The sequence below is a fragment of the Leucopleurus acutus genome (assembly GCF_964270905.1).
Source record: "Leucopleurus acutus genome assembly, chromosome: 13".
Classification (NCBI taxonomy): domain Eukaryota; kingdom Metazoa; phylum Chordata; class Mammalia; order Artiodactyla; family Delphinidae; genus Leucopleurus; species Leucopleurus acutus.
In genome coordinates, this window is record NC_139155.1 from 51,533,778 (window position 1) to 51,553,887 (window position 20,110).

Consider the following 20,110-nt stretch of genomic DNA (forward strand, 5'->3'; position numbering starts at 1 on the left):
TTATATATGTGTATATGTAAAGACATGTATTTAAGCTTTTTCTTTTTATGAACAATATCTTATTTGTTCTTCAGTCAGCAAGTGACCATTTTTATCATGATTTTTTACATGAATTAACTGAACCTCAGAAACTAATTTTGTAAGAACTGCCAAACTGTCTTCCAAAGTGGCTGTACCATTTTGCATTTCCACCAGCAGTGAGTGAGGGCTCCTGCTGCTTCATATGCTCACCATCATTTGGTGTCATCAGTGCTGTGGATTTGGGCCATCCTAATAGGTGTGTAGTGGTATCTCTTTGTTGTTTTATTTATTTGTTTTCCTTGTTTTCATTTGTGATTCTTTAATGACATATGATGCCGAACATCTTTTCATATGCTTATTTGCATCTGCATATCTTCTTTTCTGAGATACCTGTTCAGATCTTTTGCTCAGTTTTAAACTGGGCTACATGTTTTTGTATTGTTGAGTTTTACAAGTTCTTTGTATATTTTGGATAATAGTCCTTTATCAAACATGTCTTTGAAAATATTTTCTCCCAGTCTGTGGCTTAGGCTCTCAACCTCTCGACAGAACCTTTTTCAAAGAAGAAATGTTTAATTTTAATGAAGTCCAGCTTATCATTTATTTCTTTCATGCATTGTGCCTGTAGTGTTGTATCTGAAAAGTCATCACCAAACCCGAGGTCATCCAGATTTTCACCTGCATTATCTCCTAGAAGTTTTTTTTTTTTTTTTTTTTTTGCTGTACGCGGGCCTCTCACTATTGTGGCCTCTCCCGTTGCGGAGCACAGGCTCCGGACGTGCAGGCTCAGCAGCCATGGCTCACGGGCCCAGCCGCTCCGCGGCATGTGGGATCTTCCCAGACCGGGGCACGAACCCGTGTCCGCTGCATCAGCAGGAGGACTCTCAGCCAGTGCGCCACCAGGGAAGCCCCTCTAGAAGTTTTGTTTTTTTGTTTTTGTTTTTGTTTTTGGTGGTACGTGGGCCTCTCACTGCTGTGGCCTCTCCCACTGCGGAGCACAGGCTCCGGACGCACAGGCTCATCGGCCATGGCTCACGGGCCCAGCCGCTCCGCGGCACACGGGATCTTCCCGGACCGGGGCACGAACCTGTGTCCCCTGCATCGACAGGTGGACTCCTAACCACTGCGCCACCAGGGAAACCCTCTCTAGAAGTTTTATAGTTTTTAATTTTACATTTGGGTCTGTGATCCACTTTGAGTAATTTTTTTGAAGGGTGTAAAGTCTGTTTCTAGATCCTTTTTTTGGCGGGGAGCCAGAGAATGTCCAATTGTCTTAGCATCATTTATTGAAAAGACTAGCTTTGCTCCACTGTATTGCCTTTGCTCCTTTGTCAAAGATCAGTTGACTATATTTGTATGGGTCAGTTTCTGGGCTCTTTGTTTTTTGTTTTCAATTTCTTTATTTGTCTATTCTTTCATCAACACCATATTGTCTTGATTACTGTGGCTTAAATCAGAATGCATTGGCCAGGAGTTCAGGAAGGGACAGAGGCACAGATGGCCCAGGTTGAGGTGACATTCACACACAGACATGCATAAAGATGGGGCACCAGATCACATTTTGCAGAACTCTAATGCAGTATCGCAACCAGAATATTGACGTTGATTGGTTCAAGATGGCAGAGTAGAAGGACATGCGCTCACTCCCTCTTGCGAGAGCACCAGAATCACAACCAACTGCTGAACAATCATCAACAGGAAGACACTGGAACTCACCAAAAAAGATACCCCACATTCAAAGACAAAGGAGAAGCCACAATGAGATGGTAGGAAAGGCGCAATCACAATAAAATCAAATCCCATAACTGCTGGGTGGGTGACACAAACTGGAGAACACTTATACCACAGAAGTCCACCCACTGGAGTGAAGGTTCTGAGCCCCACGTCAGGCTTCCCAGCCTGGGGGTCCAGCAACGGGAGGAGGAATTCCTAGAGAATTAGACTTTGAAGGCTAGCAGGATTTGATTGCAGGACTTTGACAGGACTGTGGGAGACAGAGACTCCACTCTTGGAGGGCACACACAAAGTAGCGTGCACATTGGGACCCAGGGGAAGGAGCAGTGACCCCATAGGAGATTGAACCAGACCTACCTGTTGGAGGGTCTCCTGCAGAGGCAGGGGGTGGCTATGGTTCACCGTGGGGACAAGGACACTGGCAGCAGAAGTTTTGGGAAGTACTCCTTGGTGTGAGCCCTCCCTGAGTCCACCATTAGCTGGACTAATGGTGCTGGACTAAAGAGCCAGGTAGGCTCCAGTGCTGGGTCACCTCAGGCCAAACAACCAACAGGGAGGCAACCCAGCCCCACCAATCAACAGACAAGTGGATTAAAGTTTTACTGAGCTCTGCCCACCAGAGCAACACCCAGCTCTACCCACCACCAGTCCCTCCCATCAGGAAGCTTGCACAAGCCTCTTAGATAGCCTCATCCACCAGAGGGCAGACAGCAGAAGCAAGAAGAACTACAATCCTGCAGCCTGTGGAAGGAAAAACACACTCACAGAAAGACAAAATGAAAAGGCAGAGGACTTCGTACCAGATGGAGGAACAAGATAAAACCCCAGAAAATAAACTAAATTAAGTGGAGATAGGCAACCTTCCAGAAAAAGAATTCATAAAAATGAGAGTGAAGATGATCCAGGACCTCGGAAAAAGAATGGAGGCAAAGATCGAGAAGATGCAAAAAATGTTTAACAGACCTAGACGAATTAAAGAACAAACATCTAGAAGAATTAAAGAACAAACAAACAGAGATAAACAATACAATAACTGAAACGAAAAATACACTAGAAGGAATCAATAGCAGAATAACTGAGGCAGAAGAACAGACAAGTGATCTGGAAGACAGAATGGTGGCATTCACTGCCGCAGAACACAATAAAGAGAAAAGAATGAAAAGAAATGAAGACAGCCTAAGAGACCTTTGGGACAACATTAAATGCAACAACATTCGCATTATAGGGGTCCCAGAAGGAGAAGAGAGAGAGAAAGGACCCGAGAAAATATTTGAAGAGATTATAGTCAAAAACTTCTCTAACATGGGAAAGGAAATAGCCACCCAAGTCCAGGAAGTGCAGAGAGTCCCAGGCAGGATAAACCCAAGGAAAAACATGCCAAGGCACATAGTAATCAAATTGACAAAAATTAAAGACAAAGAAAAATTACTGAAAGCAACAAGGGAAAAACGAAAAATAACATACAAAGGAACTCCCATAAGGTTAACAGCTGATTTCTCAGCAGAAATTCTACAAGCCAGAAGGGAGTGGCACAATATATATAAAGTGATGAAAGGAAAGAACCTACAACCAAGCTTACTCTACCTGGCAAAGATCTCATTCAGATTCGACAGAGAAACCAAAAGCTTTACAGACAAGCAAAAGCTAAGAGATTTCAACACCACCAAACCAGCTCTACAACAAATGCTAAAAGAAATTCTCTAAGTGGGAAACACAAGAGAAGAAAAGGACCTACAAAAACAAACCCATAACAATTAAGAAAATGGAAATAAGAACATACATATCGATAACTACCTTAAACATGAATGGATTAAATGCTCCAACCAAAAGACACAGCCTCACTGAATGGATACAAAAACAAGACCCATATGTATATTGTCTACAAGAGACCCATTTCAGACCTAGGGACACATACAGACTGAAAGTGAGGGGATGGAAAAAGATATTCCATGCAAATGGTATCAAAAGGAAGCTGTAGTAGCAATACTCATATCAGATAAAATAGACTTTAAATTTAAAATGTTACAAGAGACGAGGAAGAACACTACATAATGATCAAGGAATCAATCCAAGAAGAAGATATAACAATTATAAATGTATATTCACCCAACATAGGAGTACCTCAATACATAAGGCAACTGCTAATAGCTATAAAAGAGGAAATCAACAGTAACACAATAATAGCGGGGGAATTTAACACCTCACGTACACCAATGGACAGATCATCCAGACAGAAAATTAATAAGGAAACACAAGCTTTAAATGACACAACAGACCAGATAGGTTTAATTGATATTTATAGAAAATTCCATCCCAAAACAGCAGATTATACTTTCTTCTCAAATGCACATGGAACATTCTCCAGTACAGATTGATCCTTGGGTCACAAATCAAGCCTCAGTAAATTTAAGAAAACTGAAATCATATCAAGCATCTTTTCTGACCACAACGCTATGAGATTAGAAATCAATTACAGGGGAAAAAACCTAAAAAATACAAACACATGGAGGCCAAACAATACGTTACTAAATAACCAAGAGATCACTGAAGAAATCAAAGAGGAAATCAAAAAATACTTAGAGACAAATTACAATGAAAACATGATGTTCCAAAGCCTATGCAATGCAGCAAAAGCAGCTCTAAGAGGGAAGTTTATAGCAATACAAGCCTACCTCAAGAAACAAGAAAAATCTCAAACAATCTAACCTTACACCTAAAGGAACTAGAGGAAGAAGAACAAACAAAACCCAAAGTTAGTAGAAGGAAAGAAATCATAAAGATCAGAGCAGAAATAAATGAAATAGAAACAAAGAAAACAACAGCAAAGATCAATAAAAGCTGGTTCTTTGAGAAGATAAACAAAATTGATAAACCGTTAGCCAGAGTCATCAAGAAACAGAGGGAGAGGACTCAAATCAAAAAAATTAGAAATGAAAAAGGAGAAGTTACAACAGACACTGTAAAGATACAAAGCATCATGAGAGACTACTACAAGCGACTCTATGCCAATAAAATGGACAACTGGGAAGAAATGGACAAATTCTTAAAAAGGTCCAACCTTCCAAGACTGAACTAGGAAGAAATAGAAAATATGAACAGACCAATCACAAGTAATGAAATTGAAACTGTGATTAAAAATCTTCCAACAAACAAGAGTCCAGGACCAGACGGCTTCACAGGTGAATTCTATGACACATTTAGAGAAAAGCTAGCACCCATCCTTCTCAAACTCTTCCAAAAATTTTCAGAGGAAGGAACACTCCCAAACTCATTCTATGAGGCCATGATCACCCTGATACCTAAACCAGACAAAGATACTACAAAAAAAGAAAATTACAGACCAATATCACTGATGAATATAGATGCAAAAATCCTCAACAAAATACTAGCAATCAGAATCCAACAACACATTAAAAGGATCATACCCCATGATCAAGTGGGATTTATCCCAGGGATGCAAGGATTCTTCAGTATATGCAAATCAATCAATGTGACACACCATACTAACAAACTGAAGAAGAAAAACCATGTGATCATCTCAATAGATGCAGAAAAAGCTTTTGACAAAATTCCACACCAATTTATGATAAAAACTCTCCAGAAAGTGGGCATAGAGGGAACCTACCTCAACATAATAAAGGCCATATACAACAAACCCACAGCAAACATAATTCCCAATGGTGAGAAACTGAAAGCATTTCCTCTAAGATCAGGAACAAAACAAGGATGTCCACTCTCACCACTATTATTCAACATAGTTTTGGCAGTCCTAGCCACAGCAATCAGAGAAGAAAAAGAAATAAAAGGAATACAAATTGGAAAAGAAGAAGTAAAACTATCGCTGTTTGCAGATGACATGGTACTATACATAGAGAATCCTAAAGATGTCACCAGAAAACTACTAGAGCTAATCAATGAATTTCGTAAACTTGTAGGATAGAAACTTAATGCACAGAAATCTCTCACATTCCTATACACTAACGATGAAAGATCAGAAAGGGAAATTAAGGAAACAATCCCATTCACCATTGCAATAAAAAGACTAAAATACCTAGGAATAAACCTATGTAAGGAGGCAAAAGACCTGTATTCAGAAAACTATAAGACACTGATGAAAGAAATCGAAGATGACACAAATGGATGGAGAGATATACCATGTTCTTGGATTGGAAAAATCAATATTGTGAACATGACTCTACTAACCAAAACAATCTACGGATTTAATGCAATCCCTATCAAATTTCCAGTGGGATTTGTTACAGAACTAGAACAAAAAATCTTAAAATTTGTATGGAGACAGAAAAGACCCCAAATAGTCCAAACAGTCTTGAGGGAAAAAAACGGAGCTGGAGGAATCAGACTCCCTGACTTCAGACTATATTACAAAGCTACAGTAATCAAGACAATATGGTACTGGCACAAAAAAACAGAAATATAGATCAATGAAACAGGATAGAAAACCCAGAGATAAACCCACACACCTATGGTCAACTAATCTATGACAAAGGAGGCCAGAATATACAATGGAGAAAAGAAAGTATCTTTAATAAGTGGTGCTGGAAAACTGGACAGCTCCGTGTAAAAGAATGAAATTAGAACACTCCCTAACACCATACACAAAAATAAACTCAAAATGGATTAGAAACCTAAATGTAAGACCAGACACTATAAAACTCTTAGAGGAAAATATAGGAAGAGCACTCTTTGACATAAATCACAGCAAGATCTTTTTTGATCCATCTCCTAGAGTAATGGAAATAAAAACAAAAATAAACAATGGGACCTAATGAAAGTTAAAATCTTTTGCAAAGCAAAGGAAACTACAAACAAGATGAAAAGACAACCCTCAGAATGGGAGAAAATATTTGCAAACGAATCAACGGACAAAGAATCAATCTCCAAAATATATAAATACTTCATGCAGCTCAATATTAAAAAAACAAACAACCCAATCAAAAAATGGGCAGAAGACCTAAATAGACATTTCTCCAAAGAAGACATACAGATGGCCAAGAAGCACTTGAAAAGCTGCTCAACATCACTAATTATTAGAGAAATGCAAATCAAAACTACAATGAGGTAACACCTCACACCACTTAGAATGGGCATCATCAGAAAACCTACAAACAACAAACGCTGAATAGGGTGTGGAGAAAATGGAACCCTGTCGCACTGTTGGTGGGAATGTAAATTGATACAGCCACTATGGAGAACAGTATGGAGGTTCCTTAAAAAACAAAAATAGAATTACCATAGGACCCAGCAATCCCACTACTGGGCATATACCCAGAGAAAACCATAATTCAAGAAGAGTCATGTACCACAATGTTCATTGCAGCACTATTTACAATAGCCAGGACATGGAAGCAACCTAAGTATCCATCAACAGATGAATGGATAAAGAAGATGTGGCACATATATACAATGGAATATTACTCAACCATAAAAAGAAATGAAATTGAGTTATTTGTAGTGAAGTGGATGGACCTAGAGACTGTCATACAGAGTGAAGTAAGTCAGAAAGAGAAAAACAAATACTGTATGCTAACACATATATATGGAATCTAAAAAAAAAAAAGTGGTTCTAAGAACCTAGGTGCAGGACAGGAATAAAGACACAGATGTAGAGAATGGACTTGAGGACACGGGGAGGGGGACAGGTAAACTGGGACAACGTGAGAGAGTGGCATGGATATATATACACTACCAAATATATTATAAAATAGATAGCTAGTGGGAAGCAGCTGCATACCACAGGGAGATCAGCTTGGTGCTTTGTGACCACCCAGATGGGTGGGATAGGGAGGATGAGAGGGAGATGCAAGAGGGAGGAGATATGGGGACATATGTATATGTATAGCTGATTCACTTTGTTATAAAGCAGAAACTAAAACACCATTGTAAAGCAATTATACTCCAATAAAGATGTTAAAAAAAATCAGTGGTTTAAATTCAACAACAGCAACACAAAACAATCCAATTCAGAAATGGGCAAAGGACTTGAAGAGACATTCCCCCACAGAAGATATACACATAGCTAGTAAGCACATGTAAAGATGCTCAACATTACTAGCCATTAAGGAAATGCAAATCAAAGCCACAGTGGGATACCACTCCATACCCATTAGGATGGCTGTTATTTAAAAAATGGAAAATAATAAATATTGTCCAAGATGTGGAAAAATTGGAACACTTATACATTGTTGGTGAGAGTGTAAAATAGTGCAGCCACTGTAGAAAAGTTTGGCAGGACCTCAAAAATTTAAACATACAGTACGATCCAGAAGTTCACTTCTGAGTATATGCCCAAAATATGAAAGCAAACAGATACTTGTACACCAATGTCCATAGTAGCATTATTCACAATAGCCAAAAGGTGGAAACAATCCAGATGTCCATCTATAGATGAATGGATAAACAAAATGTGGTATTATCCATTAAATAGAATATTATTCAGCCATAAGAAGAAATGAAGTACCGATACATGCTACAACATGGATGAACCTTGAAAACATTATGCTAAGTGAGATAAGCCAGACACAAAAGGACAATTATTGTATGATTCCACTTATATTAGGTTCCTAGAATATAGATGGACCGTAGAACAGAGATTGCCAGGCAGCAGGGGAAGAGGGAAATGGGGAGTTATTATTAAAGAGTATGAAGTTTCTGTTTGGAATGATGAAAAGGTTCTGGAGGCAGATGATGGTAATGGTTGCATAACATTTTAAGTATACTTAGTTCATGAACTGTACACTTAAAAATGCTTAAAATAGTAAATTGCTATGTATGTTTTACAGTACAAAATTTTTTAAATCAAAAATAAAAAGAATGCATTAAAGACTTAAACGTAAGACCCAAAGCTGTAAAACTCCTAGAAGAAAACATGGAAAATCTTCATGACGTTGGTCTTGGCAATTTCTTGAATATAACAACAAGAGCACAGGCAACAAAAGCAAAACTGGACAAAAATGAGACTACATCAAACTAAAAGTTTCTACAAGCAAAGAAAAAAAATCAACAGGGTGAAAAGGAAGCCTAGGGAATGGGAGGAAATATTTTCAAACAATGTATCTGATAAAAAATTAATTTCCAAAATAAGGAACTCCTACAACTCAAAAGCAAAAAGCCTAATAATCCTGTTGAGAAATGGGCTAATAACTTGCACAGACATTTCTCCGAAGAAGACATACAAATGGTCAACAGGTATATGAAAAAATGCTCAACATGACTCACTGTCTGGGAAATGCAAATGAAGTCCATGAGGAGATATCACCTCATACTTGTCAGGATGGCCATTATCAAAATAACAAAGGACAACAAGCGTTGGCAAGGATATGGAGAAATTGTACACTTGTGCAATGGGAATGCACAATGGGGAATGCAAAATGGGAATTTTGCAGGGGAATGCAAAATGGGAATTTTGCATGGGAATGCAAAATGGTCCAGCCATTATGGAAAATAGTATGAAGGTTTCTCAAAAAATTTAAAATAGAACTTTCATATGATCCAGCAATCCTACTTTGGAGTTTTATCCAAAAGAACTGAAGTCAAGATCTTGAAGAGATATTAGCAGCCCTATATTTGTTGCACCACTAGTCACAGTAGCCAAGATGTAGAAACAACTTAAATGTCTTCAGGGCTTCTTCCTCTGTAACCCACCATGACTATTGCTAAAATCTCTCACCTCTCAGCTCCATTCCTTTAACTGCTAATAACCAGCACCTTGATTTCTAAAGGTTTATCTCTCCTTTGTAGTCAACTTGACCAGAGTCTTTTTCAAGATGCTACAATTCAGCTTTATTCCATTTGGCCCATGGGGAACTCACCAGTTCCTGTTTCTCTCTAATAAGGGGACCCATGTCAAGCTTTTCAAATTATACAAGCCCAGCCTCTTGACTTGAAGACCCTCTTCCCCTCCTCCATGGGAGAGATACATGGCCTACTAACCATTCCAAAAAAATAGTCAACACAGGCCTCTTCAATTACAATGAATTCTGTGTCTTCCCTTTTACAGCCTAGAGGGGAGTAGGCTAATGCTGGCAGAGAATTTCACAGTTTCTTAGCCCATTCTGCACAGACAATCTAGCATCTTCCAAGAGGTGCAGGATGTGGAGATAATCAACAACAATTGATTTATTCTCAGATTTGGGAGCCTTAGCTGAAACTGTGAGTCAACAAGAAAAGTTCCATCTTAACATAGTTTTATAACTATATCATGTGCTCCTACTGGTAGTTCTTCAACATATTATTATTTAAATAATGTTCCTTGACAAAACAAATTTGGAAAACACTGCTCTAGTATTTTGCTTTTAAGCATGATGTAAGCTACTTGTTTGAGATAACTTTTTAATCATGTTGAGGGAATATGCTATATGCAATTTATTTAACTTTTTATCAGAAATAGATATTGAATTTTAAATGCCTTTTGATATTCGTCAAGATGAGCATAACATTTGTCTCTTGACCTATTGGTGTGCTCAATGACGTTTTTAGATTTCCTAATATTGAATCATTCATGGTTTCCTAGATCATTATTTTTTTAATATAATGCTAGATTAGATTTGCTAGTGTTTTATTTGTTGGTATCGTATTCCTGAGTGAGTTTAGTCAAAATTTTTTGTGCCATCTTTGTCAGGTTTCAATATATGCTAACTTTTTTTAAAAATGCAAAGCATTCCATATATTATGCAAGTCATAGTCCTTTTAAAGAACTTTTTATTAAAGTCTAATATATGTATAGACAAGCACACATATCAATTAATTTTCAAAAAGGAACCACACCTGAGTTACCAACACCCAGATCAAGAAACACTAACATCAGCACTCCCAGAATTCCCTCTCACTTTCCCTTCCACTAATTAAGGTAAACTTAGAGAGTGAGGATAATTTCCCTTCCACCTAAGGGTAACCACTACTCTGGCTGAGCATAGATAAATTTTATCTGTTGTTATACTTTATCTAAATAGACTCATACATATGTACTCTTTTGTGTAGGTGTTCTTTAACTCACTATCATGTTTGTGAGACTCAGCCACATGACAATTCATTCTCATTGAAATATATTCCATTGTATGCATATACTAAGGAATGCTTACCCATTCTGCCATTGACAGACACTTGGGTTATTTTCAGTTTGAGGGTACTACAAGTACTGCTTCTATGAACAATCTAGTGCATGTTGGGTTTTTCTTTTTAAATGTATGCACATATATGTCTTGGGTATATACTCAGGAGTGGAATTGCTGGGTCATAGGTAATGCATATAGATTGTTTGTCATTTTCTTATTGTTTTGTAGAATTTTTTACATATTCAGGATGCAAAGCAAAAGAATGGAAAGAAGATATATCATGCAAACAGCAACCATAAGAAAACTGGAGTGGCTATAATATTGTGATACCAGACAAAATAGACTTTAAGACAAAAATTGTTACGAGAGACAAAGAAGAACATTTTATAATATAAAAGGGTCAATTCATCAGGAAGCTATAATGATTATAAGCATATATCCACCTAACAACAGAGTCCCACAATACAAGAAACAAAAATGGACACAATTTCAAGGAGAAATAATTCAAAAGTAATATTTGGAGACTTCCAAACCTAATTATTAATAATAGAACAACTAGAAAGAAGATCAACAAGGAAGAGTAGACTTTAACATAGGAGTTAAATCTTCATTACCTGAGGCTAGATAAAGTGCTCTTATGACACCAAAAGCACAGTGACAAAACAAAAACTAGGTAAATTAGATTTTATCAAAATTAAAAATTTTGTGTTTCAATGGAGACCATTTAGAAAGTGAAAAGACAACCCACAGAATATTTGTAAATCATGTATCTGATAAGGGACTTGTATCTAGAATTATAAAGCACCCTTACGACTCAATAATGAAAAGAAAATGACCCAATTTTAAAATTGGTAATGAATAGGAATAGATGTTTCTTCAAAGAAGATAGACAAATGGCCAAAAAGCACACAAAAAGATTAGTCATTAAGAAAATACAAATCAAAGTCACTATGAGATAACACTTCACACCCGCTTGGATAGCAATAATCAAAAAGACAGATAATAACAAGTGTTGACAAGGATGTGGAGAAACTGAAACCTTTGTAGTTCACTAATGGTGATGAAAAATGATGCAGTCACTGGAAAACAGTCTGGCATCTCCTCAAAAGATTAAATGTCGAATTACCAGCAATTATATACTTATACCCCACAAGACAAATGAAAACATATGTGGATATTATTCCATTGTAAAAAGGAATAAAAAACAAAAGGGAATACAATGAAAAGGCATGAAGTGCTGATTCATGCATGCTACATCATGGATGAACCTTGAATACATTATGCCCAGTGAGAAAAAAAATTGCTACAAAGACTGCATATTGTATGATTCTATTTATGTGAATTATACAGATCAGGCAATTCCATAGAGACAGAAAGTAAATTACTGATTGCCTGGAGAGGGGAGATTTAGGGGCAGGGGGAGGGGAATTGATTGCCATTTGTTCTATCTTACAGGCAATGAAACATTCTGAAGTTGATTGTGGTGATGGTTGCACAACTCTGAATACACTAAAAATCATTGAATTGTACACTTTAACTGGATGACTTGGACACTGTGTGAATTATATCTCAATAAAGCTTGTTTAAAAAGGGACAATTTCAATCTTCAGTCATTCACGCTTACGTTCTTTAAAAGGATTATCGTTTTTTTTAATATTTCCCACAGTGCTCAGGATACACGGCTAAGTGGTCAATAAATGCTAATCAATGGAGTAGCCAAACTAGACTGACTGAATAGACAAAATGCTTTCAGATTTCTCCAGTACACACAGACTTAGACCATCTGATCTGATGAAGAACAGAGCCCTTTCTTGGGTTGGATGAGAAGGGGAAGCACCCCAAACAGCCTGACAACCAAGCTACAAGCTGGCGCGCTCCTATCTGCGTGGCTGATAAGGACCATCTGATGCAATGAGGCCATTCTCTCCACAAAGTCACAATATTTATTTTAACACCAGTGAGTATTGAGTGTGTGTATATATCTATATAGTGATAAAACATTGCTCTAATATGTACACAGGGTCTGAACAAAATCAATTCATCAGGGTAATCATGCAGGCCTGTGTATGAGAGAGGTTGTTTATACAGTGAGTTGATAGAGTACTATGATAGAAGCCATAGAGAAGCACCATCTAATGCTCATAATGCATGATATATATTTCACAATATGGGCATTATATAAATAATTAAGAGCATGGACTAGAGATAGCCCTGATATGAATAAGAGAGATAGTATGCAAGAATATCTGCTCCGATACTCTGCTCTTAATGGTAGGATAGAAATGCACAGCTTGGCCACACATATCACACATTTTAGGGACATTCTTTATCAAGCATCACCTCCTGTGAGGACCGATTTTCCTACTCAATGACCGCTATTCCTACAGATACGGTTTCAAAGCATTTTATTTGTAAGTTAAAAAAAAATGTTTCTACTGTCTATTTGCAGGAAGGTCCATGTGGAAAGAATTGCCCTGTGAAATAGCACAAGGAAAGGCAACTATTGGAACTGCTTAGATGCCAGCATTTTTCTCAGAAATGTCCTATTCAGGAAGCTTAATTGGCAAGATATTGACGAATCTATATGTAATTTATCTTTCCACCATTACTCGGTGCTTCCCCAAGCACCCTTGTTGTCTACCTAGGGAAGAGCAGTGTGCTGATACTTAGCTTATGTCACCAGGGAGCTCTCCTTTCCCTAATACATATGTATTAATTCCCATTAACCTCATTTAGAGTAAGGAACATGTGGGCATGAAGAGACCAGATGGCAGTGAGTGTCTGTTACAGCATATGAGTAACTCTTCCCATTATCATTCAGCCTTTGTTTACTCAATGAATTCACATCGTGAGTAACTCATTTTTGAGGACGGGTTCATTTTCCTCCAGGGCTACTGGCAAAGACACGAACTCCCTCATACTCTTCCCTCGAGCTAGCAGTTACAAGAGCTGCGAAAGACACTGAAAAAAAGAAACTCTCCAAATGAATGCAGACATTTGCAGACAGAAAGTGCACCGGAGGAGCACTTGTGAAAGTGCGGGTGCTAGCCGAAGCCCCAGGCGTTTCTCTCACAGAGGGGCGGGGCCCATGAATCATGTCTGCTCCCTGTCAGTCAACGCCCTAGAGACTGGGCATTCCCCCGCCCCACCCCTACCCACTTAGACCTTGCTGGAACCTGAAAGAAAACCAAATAGGTATTTATGTATCTCTCTGGAGTCCTGTGATTCACCAGTGGAATCGAGCCACTTCTCTCCTCAAAGTCTCAGGCTTTGAAGAATAATGAAGAGGAGTCAGCTGACGGCCGACTCTGAGGCTGACACAGAGGGTTACAGGGACTGCGGACCTTGCCTTCTGAGTTTTCTTAAGTCCTCGGGAAACACAGTTCTAGGACTCTAGAATTTACCATGAGAATATAGGTCCTGTATTCGAGACAGGGTCAGAAGAGCTCTGTCCAAAATTTGAAGGAGCTTCCCATTCTCTAAACGGTTTGCTCTTCAGTAAAATCATTGTGTCCTGGTTCTGTGAAAAGTCGTATCATAGTCCTTTGAAAAGGAACGAAACTCTAGTTTTAATTTAAACAATGAAGCCAAGAACTTTAAGTTTTATATATATATATATATATATATATATATATATATATGTATATATATATATATAGTTTTGTTTTGTTTTGTGTAACGCAGGCCTCTCACCGTTGTGGCCTCTCCCGTTGCGGAGCATAGGCTCCGGACGTGCAGGCTCAGCGGCCATGGCTCACGGGCCCAGCCGCTCCGCAGCATGTGGGATCTTCCCGGACCGGGGCACAAACCCGCGCCCCCTGCATCGGCAGGCGGACTCCCAACCACTGCGCCACCAGGGAAGCCCTAAGTTATATTTTAAAGTGGTGTTAAGAAATCAAGAAGAAGGGAGCAACCAATTGTGTCAAGTGATGCTGAGAGCTGAGGGAGATGAGGGTGGAAAAGTGTGAGGTTTGCGTGAATTTCTTCCACGCATTAGGTGAGAGGATTAAGATGAAAGCCTGAGCAGTGACTTGATGGGTCCATTTAGGTTGGGGATTTCCAGGCCAGGACGATGGAAAGAGAAGGAAAAGGGATTCAAGAGAGTTTTAAGGGTGAATAATACAAATCAATCTAGAAAAAGAAGGATGTGGGACCTGAGGGCCTAATGGCGAATGAGAAAATGAGGCTGTTAGTGAATTGGCCTTCCGTAGATGTATTTAATTTTCACAATAGTCTCAAAAGGTAACTGGGGTTTAGAAAGATTAATTAACTCACCGAAGCCCCATAGCTAACAAGAAGCAGATATGAGATTTAAACGTGCTTTGCCTGACTTCACATCTAGCACTTTAGCCACCACTTTACACTGTCCACAGACACTGTCAGCAACTTCCATCCTGCAACTCTGACCAGCTGCAGCTGGATGAAACAGGGGAGATCCAATCCTGGACGGGGCAGGACTGATCCACTAAGAAACTCCGAGTCCCTCTGAGATGTCCCGATGCTACTGTGGGCTGTGATCCTCTCACTCAGATCATGTTTGCAGAACATCAGGTAACAGGGTGATCTGTAAGGTCCACATCCTATATCAAGCTTTATTTTTATCTTTCAACATTATGTACCTTCAATCATTTTTAACAATAGTCCTAAAAACTGTAAATGCCTATATGTGCTCTGAGTTTATAACCACATACTCAAAGTTCCACAGTATATTCCAGATTCAAACAACAAAACATCTCTTGAAGAAGTATTATATTTGCACTAAAAGTCTCCAACTTGCTTGATGAATGACCGTAAATTATCAAGTTATTCAACATCTTCATCTATGTGTGTGTTTTCCAGTTAACAATAATACAGTGGCTCAGCTGTTTAACCAATCTTAGATCATTTCAATGACAATATCATGTTACTTTTCCATTGCTTCGGCTATTTAAAGTAAGATTTGCAGTGACTTTTTTGTGCAGTCACATACCCTATAGTCTTTGAGACCTGTCCGGGGCAAAGTGTTACAGGAGAATCCTGCTTCTCTGTGTATTTGTAATGCATACGCTCGTAGAATCTCAGACTTCGAACCGAATCAGAAATCCAGTTGGTGCCTTGCCCGGTGCTGGAAGCCTCGGTGCAGGATCCCTGACCAGCAGCAATGCCCAGGTCCTTCTAGTCAGTTCTAGCAACTGCTGTGGAGGCCGTGCCATTTTTAACTGCTCTGATTACAGCTCCCAGGGAGGAAACAAGCCTCCAAGATGAAGAACATGTGGTCTCCCTAAGCCCGTGTCCCATGACGGGTCACTTCAGGAAGCAACTGCACATAAACCAGTAACTACAGATATAACGTTGTTTTCTCTGCTCGCAGCCCCCCTCTAAAATTTTTCTTGACTGGAAGCTAGGACCAGGAAGAGAGGGAGAGAATGCAGGGGGAGCTTTCTTGCTGGCCCTATCAGACCATAGATAGGATGTGTGCTCTGGAGGCCAATGTCGACAGGGACACTGGATTCTCCCTTGTTTGTTCTTTATCTTTACTTACTGCACATTTTTCTGCCAGTGGACTCTTTTATTATTCTAAATTGTGGGTGAGATAATAGTTGGTTTCTCAAAGTACAAAGGCTAAGCCTACTGATAAACTCCAGCCACTACCAGGGGATAAACGCCAACCAAACTGCCAAAACAATCGTGACCTCACTTCCTGCATGGCGTACTGTGTGCTTCACCAGAAACTCACCCAAAAACCCAGCAGGCAGGCGAGGCTCTGCCCTGGGCCAAAGGGGGAGATCAATGAGTCATCCAAGCAGGGCTTCGGCCAGGCCGATTCTTTTAAAGAAGAAATAACATGGAGAGAGTTCTTTGACTCCATTTCCCCTATGACTGCTTCTATCTCAGGAGACTTTGCTATCATCACAGCTTTGCTCCTACCAGTAAAACGTACTCGTGGGCTTTTTAAAAAGTCAGGACCAAACATCGAACAACGTAGACATGCGTTTCCTCCCCAGCTGATAGGATTTTCGGGTGTGAGCATAGCACAGCCAGAAGAGCATACGTTTAATTTGTAATACTGATTAGTGCTCTCTAAGGTGACTAGTTAAGGCTTCCAGAAAGCATAGTTTAGGGAGCTTTTGAAGGTTTCAAAAGGAACGATAACATTTGTGTTGTTCTTGAAGTTCTAGTGATCCTGACACAGATAAAACTGTCAGTGCCCAATGAGGGCTTTGAACAGCTTTGGGGAAGGGAAACCAATATTGTTTGAAGGGCTACTACGTGCCGAGCCCAAGTTGGCCCTAAAGATACAAAATTAAAACATCTTTGACCTCTGTGCCTAGTCATTCCAAACACAGTGGAGGAATGTACAGGTACTAGGGAAGCACAGAAGAGGTACTGAGTCCCACCTCCACCTGGAAAAGGGGGTCAGAGAGGGCTTCGCAGGACAGGTATTGTAATTGAGTTTTGGAGGACAAGTAGGAATTAATGAATCAGGCCGTGGGATGGCAGAATACAAGGAAAATAGGAATTGAAGTTATAAAACCTACATTTGAGATTTAATTCTCTCCTTATTACTTATATAACCTTCTGAGAGAAAATAACTTCAAGTTTCTAAAACAGTTTCCCTCTTAGAAAATGGAGATGATAATGCCCGTCTTACAGTGTTGCTACAAAGACGAATGAGACAAGATTTCTATTCCAGGGAGAGAAAGCGTACGTGCAGAGTCCTGAGCATGGAAGAAGCTGGTACAATCCTCAGAACTGAACGTGTCCTAATCCCTACATCCTAAGACAGATCTGTTTCCGTTTTTCCCATTTCTGAACTACAGAGATTCCTTACAATTACTGTGTATATTCGACGTGGCAGAGTTTGCTTTCTTCTGAAAATCTGTTATTGAACATTATGGCTTCGTCAATGGGTGGCATCTTAGAATCAGAGAAATATCTAGTCCCTTCTTCTGCCTGGAGCAAGGAGGCAGAGACACAAGCCCCTAGCAAGAGAAGAGGCTGCAGAAGGAAGTAGGGATCCCGACCGTGGGGTCGGGCTGTTTAGGAAAAGCAGTACGACAGGATGGAATTGCACATGCAGAGAAGAAAGGCAGGCTGAAGCCTTGCCACTCTCACCGAGGCAGAAGCACACATGTGGTGCAAGTAACCAGAGTGAGAGCACCGACAGGGCCCCAGAGGCAGACAGAAGGTGGGCTGTTCCAGTGTGAGATTTCTCCTGTGGGGAAGTTCCAGGGAACTCAAGGAACAAGCACAGCCAAGGGGGCAAGTGGCTGAAATGGAGTCCAAGTGAAAGCCATTGGAGTCAAAGAGGTCAAGAAGATGATTGGCTGGAGTGTTCGGACCAGCCTGTGAGTTGGGCTTTGCAGTTCTTCATCAGGAGGACGACAAGACTCACCGTGGAGAAGGTAGATGCCAAAGTCTTCACACACCTTCTTCTCCTGAATTTCCAACATGGGCAAAAGGTACCGCTTGTCTACCCAGTTATCCAAGCTGGGACCCTGAGCTGGGTCCTCACATCCTCTCTGTCCTTCACGTCTCCATCTAAGCAAGGAGCCCCTTCACCAGGGCTATTTGTACACCAGCTTCAGACCTCTAGCAAAGGGGAGGCCGCACAGAGCACTGGCCACGCCCCTGCTCCATGGAGCAGGCAGATCTGGTGGAGTCTCGGCCCTTCCTTTTCTAGCTGCATCATCTTGGGCGCATGACCTACCCCCTAGGCTTCATTGTCCTATTTGTAAGAGAGGATAGTGACGTATCTGCCTCAGAGGTTTGTTGTAGTGACTTATGAGACCATACACGTAGCACAGTGTCTGGCACACAGTAAGTACTCAGTAAATGCTAGTTGTTGATATGGTAGTGTTGGTGGTGTTTTAGAATGCTATAGCAGACATGGAAAACCCCGGAATTCTTCTTTGGCTGTAAAAGAGGAAGAACGCCTATTTGGGGTAAAAATGGAAGCGTATGAGGATAATCATACAGAATGTCATGTGGAGAATGGTGGAAACTGGAGAGTGAATGACCAGGCAGAAGGGACCTTAGAGAATTCACAGAGGGTGGGGACTCATGCTGGTCAGGCCGAGAAACCGGATAGCGAGAAATGGAAAGGTGGCCAGCAGCGGCAGCAGGGTTGAATTCTTGTGCGTCTGGAGGAGGGTGTAGGAACGGAGAGGGCCGCTACCCTACTGTCCAGCCTGAGCAGGCAGAGGGGTCGGAGGGGAGGTCTTCTAGGCTGCCTCCAAGACCAGCTCTGGTTGAGGAGTCCTGGGAAATCTGGAACACTAAACATTGACCCCAGCACCCAAGAAGTGTCCTGGTTACCAGGGAGATGAATGGGCTTTGCAGACTGAGGTCACCAGGAATTCTCAGTGTCTAGAAACACTCACTTGGTTTTTGACATCCCAGATTTCAGCTCCATATTGTAAATTTCCCCATGTATTAACATTTCTGAAATCAGAATGTGTCTTCTTGTGATTGTTTTCTTTCTCCCCAAAATACTGTATAATAAATCCATAGTGCTACCATCGATGGCATCTTAAACTCAAGGAAACACAAACTATGTCATAATAGTATTAGTTAAATGAGATATGTAAGTTAAACTTCTTCTATAACTTTGTGGTGTTTGCTCTATAAGTCACACATACTCTGAGGGATATTTAGGAAAAATGAATATACTAACCAGAGATACTCAACACAGTTAATTACCTAGGGAAATTCATGATCAAATCAATTGATTCGGGGATTATGCACAGTTAGGAAATTGGCTCATTGGAGGTGATGACAGCCGAGACCCCCACTGCCTGGCCAGCTACAGTGAATGTCTTCCTCCTCCCAGCCCAGGGCTGCCTTTCCAGTAAGTCCTTCTGAATATCTGCAAGTTTAATGCACAGAAGCTTTCCTCATTCATCTTGAAGCCTTGACAAATGTGCCTTTGCTTACTGGGGCTTCCAAAAGAAAAGGTTAAATGAAACCTGAGTGGAATACAAATAGTTCTTCCTCTCAGGGATTCCATTCTCTGAGAGCTTGTGCCAGAAAATGAACTTCCTTCATAACCACCGGGGAGATCCCATTGGTGTTTGGTGTTCTAATGGCTGGAGACGTCCCCCAGGTTCCCCCTATCAATTCATGTGATTGCATATATATTTAATCAGTTTCCACCATGTTCCTGGAAAGGCATTTAGCTGGCTGCCGACAGACTCCGCCTGTCCCATCCATCCATGAAGTCAGTTGGCAAAGACCTTGGTTCAGCTGCCTGGGCTCGGTCATCCTCTCCCTGCGTTCTCTCCAGGGCAAGCCAAGCTTCCCAT